Source organism: Tyto alba, unplaced genomic scaffold, assembly GCF_018691265.1.
Source record: "Tyto alba isolate M040663 unplaced genomic scaffold, T.alba_DEE_v4.0 Super-Scaffold_13, whole genome shotgun sequence".
Taxonomy (NCBI): domain Eukaryota; kingdom Metazoa; phylum Chordata; class Aves; order Strigiformes; family Tytonidae; genus Tyto; species Tyto alba.
Genome location: NW_024881275.1, coordinates 10652501 through 10670697, shown reverse-complemented (window position 1 = coordinate 10670697; position 18197 = coordinate 10652501).

Below are 18197 nucleotides of genomic sequence, written 5' to 3'. Positions count from 1 at the left end.
ATTAATTGACTTATATACCAAGATTTTGGAGATGACACAGCATAATAGAGACCTCCTGAGGGTGGCTACCTGGCTCCTTTGAATGTATTTTTTCTAGACCAATAAATAGTGCTTAGTGTGCTCTCCCAGGCTCTCTGAGCAGAGAGGATCCCCCAGTTTCCATGTTCGTCTGCCCTCAAGCTCCACTTGTGCTCCCTTGCCCTTCCCCTTCAGGACTGATGCAAATGTTGAAGCTGGCTTGGGTGTTTCCAAACTACGTTGCCCTAACTTGTGCCTGCCCTGTGGCTGGGCTGTAAGGCTTCTGTTGAGAGGGGAGTGCTTTGCACTTTTCCATATCTGCACACAGAGAAAGAAAAAGAAATCCAGCCTCAAAGAACCCACAGTCTACCTGGGATAAAATAAAGGACTTGGAGAAGGCCCACTCGTACCCACTGTGCAGGCAGGAAGAAAAATGCAGCATTTAAGAACTGAACCCTGACAATTTTTCAAGGGCTTCAGCGTCACCCTCCTCTGAAGTCTTGCAGTTCTCGTAAGGCCAGGTGCAGAGAGGGAAACAGTGGCTGAACAGAGACTGAACCTCGACTCCCTTCCCCCAGCTGACTTGTAGGGCAGCATCTTCTCCTGCAGGATGCCTGGGAGAGAGGGCGAGTGTTGAGCACAATGCGTTCAGGCTTTACTACGGCAAGATCCCAGCCTTTTCTTGCTCCGCCTGTTACAGCCTCTGTTTGCCAGGCGGCGTGGCTATGCTGCTCCTCATCCTTTCTTGTTTGTTACAAGGCTGAGAACTGGTAGCGTGCTGCTATCTCACCTGGTTTCCAGGGAAAGAGAAGGGGGTTGATCTGAGCCCTTCCATAAGAGCAAGGCATTAACAAGAAGAGCCAAATCCCTCCGTGCCCTGTGAGTCTTCCTCCTGTGGCAGTCCTCTGCAAATTTTGCCCTCCTTGGCGTGCCCAAGTTTCCTGGATGAGACCCATCCTAGAGCCTGGATCACAGGGCGCCTCCGAGGCAGCAGAGAGCGGAAAGGACAGCAAGAAGCAGCAGGACGTTCTCGTATTAGACCTGAGTAACTTGGGAGTAACTTGGGCTTGGGAGATGAAAGTACAACCTGCTGTTGGGCACGAAGGCAGCAGGCATCATGCAACGTCTAGATGTGAGGCTCCGGGGTCAAAGCTTGTTCTTTTGGTCCACCTTCAGACCACCGATGCATGATAAATGGAAGAGGCCAAGCTTTGGCTGCCAGGCCAGTGGCTGAGCGTTGAGACCTCTCAATTCCTCAAACCACTCTCAATTCCACATGTGAAGCTGGGCATTCACAGAAATGCAGAGTCCTAGCACCCAAATGAGAAGTAGAGAGGAAGGACTTAGCTCCATGAAGCACTTAGCTCCATGAATCAGCCATGTCATTGTCGAAGGTTAGCGGATTGGTTAAGCATGACTTCTCCTTGGTGAATCCATGTTGGATGCTCCTGATGGCTTCCTTGTCCTTCACACACCTGGGAATGGTTTCCAGAATTAGCTGTTCCATCACCTTCCCAGGCAATGAGGTAGATAAGTACTGTGGGACAGCATGGTACCTGTGGTAGACTAGCAGGGTGCTCAAGCAGAGTCTTTCCAAAGCCACACAACAGTGCTGTCTAGAGTATTCTTGTTGCATATAAAAGCATGTATTGTTAAAGGAAGCATATTTTTACTATCTTTTTAGATATATGCAGTATTTTATTTCCTGTTAATGATTATTACTTTCCTCTCATGAGTTCTGGGAAATCACTGTTATTACATTAAGCCTCTAGTCTTTTCTGACAGCTCCAGAATCTACCGTGGGGTTTCATTTTATGGAGTATGTGTACTGAGTTGAATGCAATAAGATATCCAACAAAAACCCTCCACTGTGCTACCAGTGCATACAGAGCACCGAGTTGCACAGTCTGAAGGCATAAATAGCTAGATAGAGAGAATTTCATGGGGTAGCCTTGAGATAACACATCGAGTTACAAGATGGATAAGTTTGGGCCATGTATATCCAAGAGTAGTGAAGTCTTCATAGAGTTCATTAGTTTGAAAACCACGTCAAACATTTCTTTATAGGTAGCAACAGAACTGTAAAAGACATAGATCTCAGGCTCAGATTGGTTGCATCACTTGTATTCTAGGGATGACAAGTAACTGTGCTAGCAGGCACAGGCCAGAGAGTCACCTACTACTGATCTTTGCAACAGAAGAACTGTAGAGTCTAGTTCATTTGGAGCTTCCCAGAAAAACAGATGAGGGCTGGGAGGGGAACTAAAGGTGAGGTCCCTTTAGATGGGGTGGGGGGAACTGGGGCTCAAACGTCATTGTCCTGTGCCTCACATTTCTGGCTGGAGCATATCATCCTGTTATGACCTGACTGTAGACACTACCATGTATGTGGGGCTGAAAGTTCCAAGTCCAATGCTCCCTGACTGTCTGACCTGAGCAGGGCTCTTCAACTTCCCTTATTTCAATCTCCCTATCAGTAAAATTGATTTTCTGTTATTTTACAGAAATCTGCAGCCTATTCCATCACTTTCAAAGTTACTATGGAGTTATGCCTGGCAGCCTCTGTGAAAAAGATGAGCCGGGGTACTTCATAGCATTGCCTTGCAGCCAGATCAGCATGAACACAGGCATGTCGCTCACTGAATGTCAGCCACCTCTGAAGCAAAACTGTCAGCGATGAGCATAAACTAGCAAACGTTAAGAATATTCACTCTGGCTGCACTAATACACTTACATGGGTTTGGAATCAGAACTAGCTCATGACTAATAAGAAGAGCAAATTAGCATTTACTTGCAAATGGATCACGTTGCAACTGAGCAAATTTTCCACTCTTTCATCTCCCTCCTTTCTTTAGCAGAAACAAGTTTGCATAAAGTTGTTTGCAAATATAAACAATATGGCACTGCTAAACACTCAGAAGCCAGTAAGTGCCAAAATAAATGCAGCAAAAGAAGGGTTGCATATGCATTATTACAGCCCAGGTTATGTAGACTGTCATATAATGAGAACATAAAGTCCTCAATGGAAAATTCTGCCCTGTTTCTTGATACAGCTTCGAGAAACAAAATGAATACTCCACCAAGTGAAGACCTCTCAGGTACACAGCTGATCACTCACCGTGCTGGGTCACGCATGGCTGGTAGGAAGTTCTGACATCCTTCATGTGGGAGCACACCAAGCAAGTGCATTCACCTACAAAATGTGTACCTGAACAGTTCAGGCTGTTGAAGGGATGGCATCCTGCTGTATCTCAGCTCATTCACTGCGCTCCGATCTAGGCAGTGGCTAGCAATGAAAGATACAGGCCATGAAAATATTTAGGAAGTCCTATTCAATGGCCTGTGTTGATAACCAAACACACAGTTAGCAGCAGCGAAATTCAGGAACGTGGTGCTCCTATAAAGATTAGTTTCTGCGCTCTGGTAAAACCACAGCACAGATGACTTATTAGCATCTTGAAAAGACTCTGCATCTTGAAAATAGGTGGATGGCAACAAGGCTACAGCATATCCCCTGTGTCACTCCTTTTCCTGTTAGCCCTCCTACAAAACAGGCTGTAATGCTAAGAAACTCAAGCCACGGATGCACGAGGCAGTTGAATAGCTTAGAATTGCTGTGTTGCCCACCAGTGATGCTGAACAGACCATGTACACATGTGTCCTTGTTCTTGTTAGCAGCTAGGGGAGAAGGCATGAGTGGGTCAAACCAATCTGCTTAGAAGTATTGCAAAGTAAAATCACCTCATGCTTACGTAAGATCTTGCCCTGAGGTGTGTAACTTGGATTTTTCAATACAAATAATAAACCTTTTGAAAGCTACTACAGTCAGGTATCCAGCGTATTTCCTTTCTAAACAGATGAGCTGCCACTGCCCCTCATTTCTCACAGTACTACTCAGTCAAGACCGGTAGCATCATCAGTATGCATACGCCATAACTTTACTGTTCTGTAACTGGATTTGACAATCGTGAAAATCAAGGGGAGGTACCTGAGAGAAAGACTTTGCCTCTGTCTCATTTAGGGCCTGTGTTCAAGTCTGGTTTTTGTCTCACCCTGGAGGAGTGCTCCTACACTGAGATGTAGAGGAAAAGAAGTTTAATCTGTTTTTAATGATGAGAAATCAGGTGATGCCAGAGGATTTCAGTCACTTCAAGGAACATGTCTGTGGTCCTCCTGACAAGCAGAATTAGCACTCATCAGCTGTAGATGCATAGAGACTAACTCGGTGGCTGAGGGAAATAACTCAGTAATGAGGATTGCTGAGACTTAGTTTTAAATAATCATTGACAATAAATGATGTTCCCCTTACTGGTGGATTTCTCCATTAGTACGAGTCTGGCATCTTCCTGTGAGGAGTAAAATTAGGCAGAAAGCAAAGGCATGAAACATTTTTACATTAAGAATAATGATTAGGAGGCACACTTTGATGGCACCGGAACGTCAATCCACACAGAATCCTCTGAAGTCGACAGCAATGACTCCAGAGTTGTATTAGACATCTCTTGCCACAGAAAGAAGTCAGTCACAAAACAGTGTTAGAAGCAGGGAGAAAGAGCAGATGAGAGCAGAACTATGTCCCCAGGTTTGTCATAAAGAAATATAATAAATAAAGTAAAATTTAAAAAGCCCATCCTCTTCTCCTAGTGCTATAAATGTTACCAAATGTAGAAAGGAACAAAATCTCCAAATATCTGATGGCCCAGAGAGACTTCTGGATGCTTCTTTGAACAGTCCTGAAGTGGGCTCAGGGAGGAAATATTGTGAGAACCAGGTTATTCTGCAGAAATTCCATGTTTGCTACCCAGAAATACCTCAAGGGCAACCCTGCAGCAGCAATGGCTTTAAAAATCACCTCTTTTCCTTGATGCCTCACTGCATGAAAGCAAAGAGATGTTCAAAGAACATTCTGCTCGGCTGTGGAGTAAGCATACTCAGACTCTTTCTGCTCAACAGGTATGCATGCTGTGTGAGCACAAAGCTTTGAAACTTGACCAAATAGCAGACTATTTGTCCCTATCAGTTAGCTACATCATTAGCCAGTAATCTGTGTCCTTCAGCTATACTAGTGCGTAGATTTGGTTTTGGTCTGTCTTCTTTGGTCATTCTGCACCTGCCATCTTCACTTTTTCCATTTGAAAGCCCCAAAGAACTGTGCCAGCATTTATCTGACAGCATCTCTTGCAAGGGTTCCGTCTCTCAGATATTGTAGAACAGGCCTGCTAATAGTGGGAGCATTTTAGCTCCAACAGAATAATTGGAAATTGGATTTTTCTCTCTGGCATGCCTTTTGGGATCTTCTACAATTGAGCTATTGGATGTTTTGATGGATAATTGTGACGGTAATGCTGGTGGTGTAATAATAATAATAATGAGGATAATGATAAGTATTTCTTTGCAAGTGAATAGCAGCCTGAGAAAGTTATTTGGGAAAATTTTTACAAAAAGCCCCAACATATACCCAGAACAAACCCCTTAATCCACCTTCTGTTGCATTGATGAGGAAAAATATGCTTTATTCACATCCGTCAAAATTACTCACCTTATGCAAGAGGAGAAGAGAATTTTTCCAGTCTGAGTTATTTCCAGAGACTTTGCAACACTTTACAAAATAATCAGCCACCACATTCCCCTGAGTTCACTACACTATCAGCCTATTGTTCATGCCAACAGAGATACAATGAGAAAAATCCCATGGTCACAGAAAGTCAGTTGCATCACTAATACCAGCGTCCAGGAATCGCTTTGGTCACATGTATTATAATAACACCTTGAAGGCCCAGCCAAGCTCCTGCTCTACGAGGACTGTGAGGAATGCTGTAAAAGAGCATTTGTGCTCCCACAGCCTGCAATGTAGAAGAGGGAAGCAAAAGCACAGGGAGATAATGTGAGAATCAGAGAAGTGGGAGCCAGACAAACTCACAGTCTTCTGTCTGGAGCTTGTTGCCTCCCACTCCCAGCTGCACCTTGGCCTACACGGAAACAAATCTGTTAATGTCTGATTGGCTTCTGCTTACCATCACAGCAGGTAAGCCATGCGTGTTTTGCAGACTTACCGTCTCCACAGTCAACCTGTCTTTCTCCAGGAGGATGAGGGTGAGGTCAGATGGAACATAAATGCTCATCTTTCTTTGGACTGCTACCCTGTGATGCTTGGGGAAGACAAATGACCTGATCACCTCCATGCAAACAAACTGTCTGGTGATGAATAGAATAGAATAGAATAGAATAGAATAGAATAGAATAGAATAGAATAGAATAGAATAGAATAGAATAGAATAGAATAGAATAGAATAGAATAGAATAGAATAGAATAGAATAGAATAGAATAGAATAGAATAGAATAGAATAGAATAGAATAGAATAGAATAGAATAGAATAGAATAGAATAGAAAAATACTTCAACTGGAAGGGAACTACAACAATCATCTAGACCAACTGCCTGACCGCTTGACCCCTTCAGGGCTGACCAAAAGTTAAAGCACGTTATTAAGGGAATTGTCCAAACGCCTTTTGAACACTGGCAGCCTTGGGGCGTCAACCACCTCTCTAGGAAGCCTGTTCCAGTGTTTGACCAGCCTCTTGGTAAAGAAATGATTCCTAATATCCAGTTTAAACCTCCCCTGGTGCAGCTTTGAACCATTCCCCTGTGTCCTGTCACTGGATCCCAGGGAAAAGAGATCAGCACCTTCTTCTCCACTTCCTATGGACAACGGGCAAGTTGTGAAGTACCACATGGACAATTTTTCTACCAAAAAGTTTTCTTTGCATCAGGGTGGCAGGATATTTTCAACATTTTGTCCATCTCTACTCTGGGACAAAAGTGGAGTGAGAGAAGAAATGCAGGAACATCACCAGAGAAAAAAAGATAATAAACATGAGCTTGGGAAAGTAAAGATGTGGACAAGAGGCACGTGCTTATATATTATTTCTTTGCATATACCCTGTGCAATTACATTCTCCTGAAATCCCACAGTTACACTACCAGGAAGGCTTTGGTAGGGAAGTGTTGTCTTCCAAGCTGAATCCTATCAGCATGAACTCTGAGAGAACAAACAGTGATGGTTGGGTTGGAGTGAGCTGGTTTTGGAGCCCAGGTCACACATCTGTAGAAACTGCGATGCCATCAACACACTTGTTGTCTTGACTCTCCAAGTGTGTGTGGGAGGGATGCATTTTTGGGGAGACATCTGCTGTTCACGACCTTCCAAAAAAACCCAAGCGTGGCAAAAAAAAAAAAAAAAATAAAAATAAAAAATATAAAGAAAACCAGTTACCTTCACTTAGGACTTGGCCCGTCCTCACAGGACAAGAACTCCATTCCCACCATCTGGGTTGCCTTTGCTCAGCCCCTCTGGTTTGTCAACATCTGTCACATCCAGGGCTCCAGATGGGGTGTGGTGCCCATGGGGTCTGCCTTGGGGTGCCTTGTGGACAGCAGTCCTGTGCAGCTGGACACCCCTGCACAGAGTCCCATGGGGCTGGTGCTCAGGTGGGGCAGGCTCCCTGCTGGGACTGGACCTGTGAGTCTTGCCCATAAGTTCAGGCGAAGTGATCTGACCAGGGAACAGTTTTACTGAGGATGGCTGTTGACATCTCTGTCTTGCATGAGAACCCAAACCTGACTGCACAGGGCCCAGTGTCTCCTGCCAGTTTTGGCCTTGCTCTCAGCAGGTGCCGGCAGCAGGTGTCCTCTAAAGACTCTTGCTGCATGTGATTTCCAGCCACTCCTTCGAAAACTTGGAGCACTGAAAGTGGGGAAAGGAGGACAAGAGGCAGATGAGGTGAGAAAAACAAACCGCAGATACTGTGATCACCAGAGAACCAGGGACTTGTGGACCTCAGTGTATGTTACAGCTTTGGGTCTGCTCGCCTTTTTGCAGTGGTTTATCGGACACCATAATAAAGCTCCAGCTCTTCTCTGAAGCTTGTCCTTCCCTTCCATGCAATGGTTGCAGGGCAGCCCAAGCAAGGCGGGTGTTGCTCTGGAAGGCTCCTGAACATCATCAGCGTGCCAGTTTTTTATTCCCCTTTCAGTCTTTTCTACTTCTATTAGTCTGTTTTAATCCAATCTGTAAAGAAGAGAGAGGAGCATAACAAACCGAGTAAGCAAGTTTACTGAAACACTGAATTTTTGCTTGCGGAGTTCACAGACTGCAATGGGTAGGTCTTGTTAGTTTGTTCTTGCTAACCAACTTGGTACTGTCCAATACATATACTTTAAAAACAAAACCCTAAAAATCAAAAGGATCCTCCAGGAACTGATGGAATCCAGTCATCCAAGAATGAACCGATTGGAGCTAGGTTTGAGTGCTACCTCTCTTTGATGGAAATCACTAGACCTTGCGTATCAAGGGATTTGTCAATTGCTGCTTCAGTACTGTCATAACTCAAAGAAGATGCTGAAAATCTGACAGCTCCTGGTTTTCCAATGGAGCTGAAGGATTGTGAGCCTCTGCCTCCATTAAAAGGAAGTAAACTAAGAGAAATCTGGAAAGCTTGACACTGAAAAACCTTAGTCTTAACATTTCAGACATAAATACTGACAAGAGAGGTATGGTATTATGCATGATGGAATATTAAAGTGGAAGTCCTTCTAAGCACTTGCATGCACTAAAGGACTTTTTCCATGTCCTTTGAATGTCTGAGAAGTCCAGTGTTCTCTCATTCGATTAAAACATAGAAGGTATGTAAGCAATTGCCACTCGGTGTGCAGTCACCCGTGTCTTTCCAAAACAAATGCTATAATGGGACTCAGAAAAGCTATTGCTGAGATATTCCTAGCTTCATTCTCAAACAGGCACATAAGGAAATACAAAAGAGCATTTTGCATCTCAGGAGAGTGAGGTAAAAGTGATAAGGTACACAACATCCTTCCTGTCATAGTATGAATTAATCTCAGGGGTAAGAAATATGCAAATAACTTAAATAATTTATTCAGTCACAGTTTTTATACAGTCTGCTTTTGAATTCCTTAGGACACGGCTAGAATTTAAGAGTTACAAGTTCATTGTGATGGTTGGGAATAAGGAAGGTTATTCATGTACTTCTTTTTCATGTGTATGTCCTGTTTTATGTGATGTTATCCCAAATAATCAAGAAGCCTCTATAATTATGTTATCTTGGCACCTGAAATTCTGCACTATAGAGGACCCTGAATACTGACAACATCTGAAAGAGCTGTGTGTTAAGCACTGAAAAAAAAATCATATCATGGATGGTTTGAAATAAGAATTTTGATAATAACAGTAAAAAAAGTCAATCAAAGCCCAGGATATCCTTGGGGAGTTTGCATTTTGGGGCAGTTGCTGCATTCCTTGGTTACTTCAAACACCTACCGCCCTTGAGGAAGATAGAGAAGAAAAGCAGGCTAAGGATCTGTTTCCTAAGAGAATTTAGCATGACTAATACATGCAGAGAAATCCTTTTGCAGTAGTGTGAAGCTCACTAAGAAATGCAAACATGCTCACGTGCACACAAGCACACACCACAGCTGATGCTCGGGAGCATGACAAATGGGAGATGTTCTGTACACTTCTATCTCATTGCCTCCTCTAAAAGGAAAATGCTGTACACATTTAGGACCGTGCTTTAGGGAAATTGACCTTCCCTGCCACTCATGCTTATATTTTGGTAATGTAAATTTTAACTGTTTTTATCTTAAATGATAAATGATTTTGTAAGTGGGTAAAATGAGTAGAAGACACAATAGCACTGGGAAACTGAGAGGCAATCACACCAGGAGTTAGAAAGACATCACTTGACACAAAAGGCCAGTAGAGAAAGAGGTGAACTGATTTCCAGCTCTGTTTCTTTTGAACATACTCGCATTGGGACACAGATATAGACATGAATCTGTTTAGATAAAGAATATGCTATCATTACATTAAGCAGGAGGGAGAGTCAACAAAGTAGGAAACCAAATGAGATGTAATGAGGGAAATAGATAAAGGGAAATTGAACCAGGGCCACCCACATGTGTTCTCATCAGACCTCAAATAAAAAAAATGTTCTGTTTTTCAATTATTAATTTTCATAAAATTCTTTTATTTCCATGACCCTATAGTCTTCCATTAGTACACCATTACACTGTGGATCTTTGACAAAGGTACCACTGTCCTAAATAAGTAATGTTTCAAGACCTCCAGCTCATAGTGGTGAAATTCCTAGGATGCTGATTGTCTGGATTTTTAAAGCTAGAGTCACAAACATAATTATCAGCATAAGGACTGTGCAGCTTGCAGCTCTGTTTGGGTTCATGGTAGAATTTGATGCTAGCCTGCACAAATTCAGTTGGTTTCAGGGCCCATCAACTGGCAGTTACTGTCTGTTCAACTTTTAGAAAATAAAGTAACAGTAAACAAATAAAGAAAAATTACAATCAAGTTGTAGTCCAAGGTGCCCACTCTAATTTCTCTGACTGAAACCCATTCATCCATTATAGATATTCCTATTGGCAATCACTGAAATGTGATGCTGTCTCAATAATATGACCATGCGAAGCAGGAAAAAAAGAGCACTGCTTACATTCAAGAGCTCTGCTCTCTCTGTACATTTATCAGATTTGTATTTGCCAACTTTAGCAATAACAGCAAGCCCGAAACTGAGTTTTATTCCATCTTTTGCTTCTTTGGGATGCATCCTGAAGAGATGTCACTTATTGTTATCTCAGTAATGTAACCATGTCAGTAAAATGAAGCTGATTTTGACATCAGCTGACATCAAACTGGGTTTGGGAGCACAAACAGTCCAGGAGAATGTAATTTTTGACCAATGTGCTTGGGATATTTAATATGCAGTGTATTCTTCAGGTGTTACCATGAAACTCTGCAGTATTTTCAGCAAACAACACAGCTCTCCAACCTCAAGTATCTTCCTGGAAGAGTCACTTTCCCTATTGTAAAAGTGTCCATTTCAACTTGAGGCACACAAAAATTTGATACCTGTTTCATAACAAACCTTAGAACTAGACCTATGTTCAAAGTAAGACTTTAATGAAAAGAAATACCCCAACCTATTCATCTGCACAACTGGAATGAGAAACATGTGCTATGTGATATGCAAATGTGTGACTGGATTTTAATGATTTTAATGAAGAAAACCAGACATGATTGGTATTGGAAGGAGTCCAATCTGATTCCCCTGTTGCACTGACAGAATGTAGATATTCACTAATTCAAAGCAAAGGGCTAATTCAAAGAGTTTCACAAGCTTAGTTTTCCTGATTCCTGTGTAATCAGGTTCATAAACAGAGTTGTTTAAATGAGACAGTTATTCAGCAATTCTACCAGCAGTTCTACAGATACTTAAAATAGCTCTGTCTGAGCATTTTTTCCTTCCTGATCTAAAATCAAGCATTCCAAATACACCCATCATCACAGTAATTTTGTTTCCACTCATTTTTTTTCTTAGGGGAAGAAAGATGAAGATTCCAAAAACCTTAAGACTCTCAAAATTCATTGAAATACATCTTTCTTTCCAAATCTAACTTCTGATTACAATGTTTCACCAAATATCCATTTTCCAATGATAAAATCTCCCTCTTTCAACCCAACTTCAACTCTTTTTTTTCTTTTGTACTTAGTGGGGATCCATGGTGTCAGATTTTAGCAGCCTAGAATTCAAACCTGATACCGAGGAAGAAATTCACTTGTCAGGTGCTTCCCCAGCTTTGCACTTCAAATTACTCGTATTTTTGCTTACTTTCAAGTTCATCTCCTTGATCCCACTCAGCTAACATTAACTCCTGTAAAGTCATCCCCTTGTAATATCAGGAAATTGCTGCACTTTCATATAACCTTTGATTCATCAATCTGCATTATGAGGGACATTGCATTTGCATCAGTTTTAGCGATGAAGAAACTGAAGCAAGGAAAAATTAATTTACTCTCAGAAAAGCAGCAATAGCTCTACGAGGAAGAAAACTCCTAGCCCTTGTCTAATGTATTAATCCTTATTGTACTCATGATTCCTAGAGGAATGAGGAATTATGTTAAAGACTTTGTAGACAAAGTTTACAGAAGTTCAGAAGGCAAGTGAACAAGTACTTGGATAAAAAATTCCACCAACCTTGTATTATTTCAATACAAAGAATTTTTTTTTTTTTTGCTTAAGAAACCTTTTTTCAACCACAAAGTATTGCAAACTTGGAAGGGTATCCCACTCTAAGTATCAATTTGTTCTTTCATGCTTCCTGGGAAATTTTACTGGTTGCTGTCCGAGATCAGGCCTTTCAGTTGAGAATGCTGTTGCTATTCATATGCCACTTAACAGTCTCTTTGGGGGAAGTGCACTAATTTGTTCTCAACATTAAGACAAGTTTGTACACCCCATCTTTCCCCACTGACCCCTACACAGACATGACCATGCACAGACACATACACCCAGCTGTAAAATCATTCAGGAAATGACTGTATGCAAAGACTGGTAACAGAAGGTGACAGCCATCCCATAGGACCAGAGAATAGCTCAGGCTGGAAGGGATCTTGGGAGGTCTCTGGTCCAACCTCCTGCCCAAAGTAGGGTTGGCCCTGGGGTCAGACCAGGTGCTCAGGGCTTTGGCCAGATGGGGCTTGAAACCCTCCAGGCATAGAATCATATAATCATTTAAGTTGGAAAAGACCTTTAAGATCCTTGAGTCCAACTGTAAACCTAACACTGCCAAGTCCACTACGAAACCATGTCCCTAAGCACCACATCTACATGTCTTTTAAATACCTCCAGGGATGGTAACTCAACCACTTCCCTGGGCATCTTGTTTCAATGCTTGGTAACCCTTTCTGCGAAGAAATTTTTCCTAATATCCAATCTTAACCTCCCCTGGGGCAACTTGAGGCGATTTCCTCTCATCCTATCAGTTGTTACTTGGAAAAAGACACCATGCTACAAGCTCCTTTCAGGTAGTTTTAGAGATCAACTCTCCCCTGAGCCTCCTTTTCTCCAGGCTGAACAACTCCGGTTCCCTCAGCTGCCCCTCATACGATTTATGCTTCAGACCCTTCACCAGCTTCATTCCTCTTCTTTGGACACGGTCCAGCATCTCAATCTCTTTCTTATGTAGAGGGTCCCAAAACTGAACACAGGATTTGAGGTGTGGCCTCACCAGTGCCAAGTACAGGGGGACGATTGCTTCCCTAGTCCTGCTGGCCACACTGTTTCTGACACAAGCCAGGATGCCATTGGCCTTCTTGGCCACCTGGGCACACTGCTGGCTCATATTCAGCTGGCTGTTGACCAGCACCCCCAGGTCCTTTCCTGCCAGGCACCTTTCCAGCCACACTGCCCCAAGCCTGTAGCGTGGCATGGGGTTGTTGTGACCCAAGTGCAGGACCCAGCACTGAGCCTTGTTGAATCTTGTACCATTGGCCTTGGCCCATCCATCCAGCCTGTCCAGATCCCTCTGTAGAGCCTGCCTACCCTCCAGCAGATCAACACTCCCACCCAACTCGGTATCGCCTGCAAATGTACTGATGCTGCACCTGATCCCTTCATCCAGATCATAGATACAGGTATTAAACAGAACTGGCCCCGATACTGAGCCCTGGGGAACACCACTTGTGACCAGCTGCCACCTGGATTTAACTCCATTCACCACTGCTCTTTGGGCTTGGCCATCCAGCCAGTTTTTTATCTAATGAGGAGTATGCCTCTCCAAGCCATGAGTAGCCAGTTTCTCGAGGAGAATGCTGTGGGAAATGGTGTAAGAGGTGACTGAAGTCCAGGTAAACAACATCCAGAGCCTTTCCCTCATCCACTAAGCGGGTCATCTTGTCATAGAAGGAGACCAGGTTAGTCAGTGCACCTGCCTTTTATAAACGCATGCTGACTGGTCTTGATCACCCAGTTTTCCTGTATGTGCTGCATGATGGCATTCAAGATAATCACATGGTGATGGCACAATCTCTCTAAGCAGCCTGCCCCACTGCAAGACTGTCCTCATGGGGGAAAGTTTTTTCTTGATCTCCAGCCTTAGCCTCCCTAGATTCAGCTGATGCCATGTACCTGAGACTCCCACCAAGCACTTCTGTAAAAAGCCTGGCCCTGGCCATTTGATCCCTTCTCTGGGGAAATTGATGACACGGACTCCGATGTTAAAATCGAGGAACCTTTATTATTCATAAAGCTGCAGTTTTTATCCCCCTACAAAGTTGTCAATCCCCCCAACATAAGTGCTTATTGGTTAACATACATTACTCACACACCTATTCTAACATTTGATTGGCTAGCTTAGCTACGCATGTCTTTTTTCCCTTGTCACAATAACTTCTTTGCTCTGGGCATTCTTCCAAAGACCTCTGTTGTTCCCTGATAACTTTCTTATTTTTCTGTTATCCCAAAACCTTCAAGGTCTGTTGTTACCTTATTTTTCTGTTATTCAAGGTCTGTTGTTACCTTATTTTTCTGTTATTCAGAAACCTTATTTTTCTGTTATTCACAAAACTTCAAGGGCATCATGGCCTTCGTTGATGTAAAATGTCTCCACACTTCTCCATAGACACAGGGGTGCCGTTAGGTGCCCCAAAGCCATCTCTGCTCCAGGCTGAATCAGCCCCAGCCCCACAGCCCCTCCTGCAATGTCCTAGTGGAAGAATATTGCTGGAGACAGAGCTGAAAGCCTTGCCTCTGTCCTAGGACACTGCTCTATCGTTTAACCTAGGGATAATAAACTGCACACGCAAATTTTAAGGCAATCATAGGGTAGGTATGCTTTGCCTTTGCCATGGTTTACAGAGGATTACTGAGGTTTTAGAAAGAGATTTTTGCTTAATTTGTTGGGGTTTGGGTTTTTTTTTGTTTGTTTGTTTGGATTTTTTTTTGTGGGATGACTCAGCTAGTCTAATTTTCTAGAGAGCCGCTATTGAAATGCAAATAATTTTTATAATGTAATCTCTCTCCCTCCCCCTCACATCTTTTCTTTCTTTTCCTCTTTCTTTCTCTCCCTTCTTTTTCCCTCCCTTTTACTCCCCTCCCTCTTCCCTCTTTCTTTCTCAACTTTGTCCTCTGTTTTTAATTTCTAAGCTTAGTCCTCAGTGCTAGGGGGTGTTTTCTTCAAAAGACAATTATAAATCATTGTATTTTACATCCACCCAGCATTCTTTGGTGCTGAGTTTGACAAGTAGGATGCTGACATGGCCCATCAGAGTTAGATGCAAGTCTATGACAACATTACTGGCATTTGGTTAGGTCTTCCCTGTCAATACAGAGAACGTACCTTCGCTTCGCTTCACTTCGCTTCACTTCACTTCACTTCACTTCACTTCTGTTGTTCTAACACAAAGCAGTCACCAAAAATATGGAGATTTTTCTGAAGGATGCAGTATATTAATTTTGTGGGTTTTACTTTGTCTTCGTTGCTCACCATCCAAATCTATTTTGATTTGCAATAAATTAATTTTCCCCAAGTCAAGTCCGTTTTGCCTGTGACAGTAATTAGTAAGTAATTTCCCTGTCTTTATCTCAGCCTATGAGTTATTTCACCTTATTTTCTCCCCCTGTCCTGTTGAGGAGGGGGAATGAGAGAGCAACTGGATGGGCATCTGGCAGCTGACCAAGGTTAACCCACCACAGATCACTTCTATTAGAAGCCCTGTTTTTTCTTTTAGAATATTGGCCAACTGAACCATGTTAAGTGTGGACATACGAGTTGTCATCTTCATCTAAACAGATTGTTAGCTACCAGTGAGAATCAATTATATCACACTGTGCTCTGGGGTTTGTTTTGGTTTACAGCTTCAAACTTTCAGCAGAAGCTTCATTGTCTTTCTAAATCCAATGTATAGCTGAAAAACATCCTCCTTTGGGAGGAATACTTATTGTACAGAGTTAGATGGCTATCTTATTATTTTGCTCTGATTGCAAGCTGAGTTCAGGACTGTGCCCTGCTTTGCTGCTCATATCAAGAGACAGCCCACAGCTTGACGAATACACAAGGCTTCTGAGGGGGCAGCTAATGAGTTATATTAATATAGCACCAGAGCTTAAAATCATGCTCTGCACTGCCTCCTGCCCTCTGGTTTCTGAGTTTGGAAAGCATACTTTTGGCAAGGGCAGATTGTGGGTAGTAGACTTCAATTCATGTGGGATTTTGCTGCCTTTATGTATTTGAGGACTGGGGCTTGGTCTGCAATGTGGGCTAAATCTCCCTAGAGAAAACATTTTCCAACTTCAAAGTTACATCTTGCATTCTGAAAGCAGTTCTGCTGTGGTTCTGGAAACAGTTTTCTCCTTGGGAAACATGATGTCACCTACCAGTGAAACCTACAGGTTGTGCAGTTTGGCTTTTAAAGCCTGAATAGAAATAAATGCCAGGGTGCTTTGAATATATTTAAAGCTGGCTCTTTCCTTCACTGGTTGAGTGTCCATATAGTAAAATGTGTGCTTGTGATATCTACATCAGCTGGATTTCTTCAAAATCTGGCTTTGTTATTGCCTGTTATAGATAAATTTAGTATGTTGCATAACAAAAGTTAAGGAAAAATACCTATTTATTTTAAAGAAATTTAACCTGGTTCTGGTCAGCTATGGAGATATACTTCCAGTTTCTCTTTTATCCAGTATTTAGGCCTTGGAGTGAATATTTTTAATGTAATATTAGCATTTATTTGATACATCCTCCAGTGCTGAACAAAAAACCCTAATGTAAGATAGCATGTGAGCACAAAGTGAAACAGTATATCATCTTAGTAAATGAAAAGTTGTACATTTACTCAGGTAGTTTCTGATTCCAAATTCTTAATGTGCCTGTAGGAGAATTAAATATTACCCAGTATGCATAATGCCAAAGAATTATAAATACTTTCTCTCTTGCTAGATATTTAAACTGTAAAGCTCAGCTGTGAGTTCTGTTCTGCCTGTGTATATACAGTTTTTTCAATTTACATATAGTTTCTCCTCCCATTCAGACCATGATACAGATAGGTGCAGACAGTGTTATGCATGTTCTGAGGTTAAGACAGCAAAAAGAAACTAATTTTCCTTTACACAAAAATTATATTATTTCTTTCCAAGTGACTAGAATGTGTCTGTCTGCAACTGTTGGCAGAAAACAAGTACCTATGCTCAGGGCAGATTCTATAAATATTGTTCATGTGTGAATTAGCTTAAACTGTTCTCTAGGGCATGGTATTTTCTCTTATATGAATAGATGGAAAAGACAGATAGAGATAGATTTTGCATTCAAAAAATGGAGCAAAAAGATGAGAAATGTCCTGCAAAACTTGCAGTGAATTCAAGCTTTTCTAAAAGTGGTAAATAGTCTAATCAGGGAGGTCCATCTGTGATGTCTTTTTAAAGGGAAGGATCCATTTCATCTTGGATGAATCAGAAAGCCTGGAGTACCACCCGTTGTTACTGTGTATCATCACAGCAACTTCACAGTGTTCATGACTGTAGAAGTATAACGAATTCTTAATTGTTGCTCCTTTTTACATAATTATTCCCCAGTCATTTTAGCTGCTCTTGCAGCCAGAGTCAGTGTCACTAAATGTAAACTTGCAATGTAGTCTAGTGGCAACCTCTGGAGAAATTTCTGTTGGAAAACACTGGAAGACAACTAGAGGAAAAGAACTAATTAGCAGATACAAATTCTGACCCATTGTTTTACAACTTCCTCCCCAGGAACCATGGCTCTTGAATTCCTTTTGGAGATAAAATAATGCCTTTTGGCACTATTATCAGGTGCTTAATGGCACAAAATCAGGTTTAATCAGGTTGGGTGTCTTTAGAAAAATGAGGTGCCAACATATGAAATGACAAAAAAAGTTTATTCTAAACAAACTTTTCCCATTTGTTAGATGAAAAACCGAAGTACAGAAGACATTTCAATGTAAGTTATTTTATAAACCATATTAATTTCTGATTATTTATTAGTAAGAAAAACAATTACGATCTTGGTAAAATTCTGTAAGTAAATAAGAGACCTAACTGATGCAGTAACAAAATAAGACATAGCCATATTAATCACCAAAAGTATTCAAGTCTGGATCCTAGAAAAATGAAACAGAAATCAAAGAAGTATTTTATTGCCAGTAGAAACTTTCAGGCTTTGAAAAATTCAGCATCTGAAAGTCTACATACATTCATGTATTGATGCATGACACACATGAACATGGGCTAGTGGTTTTTCTGTCCTCAGAGAACAGAATAAGATACACCTTTTTGTATGAATATAAGCCTGCTAATGG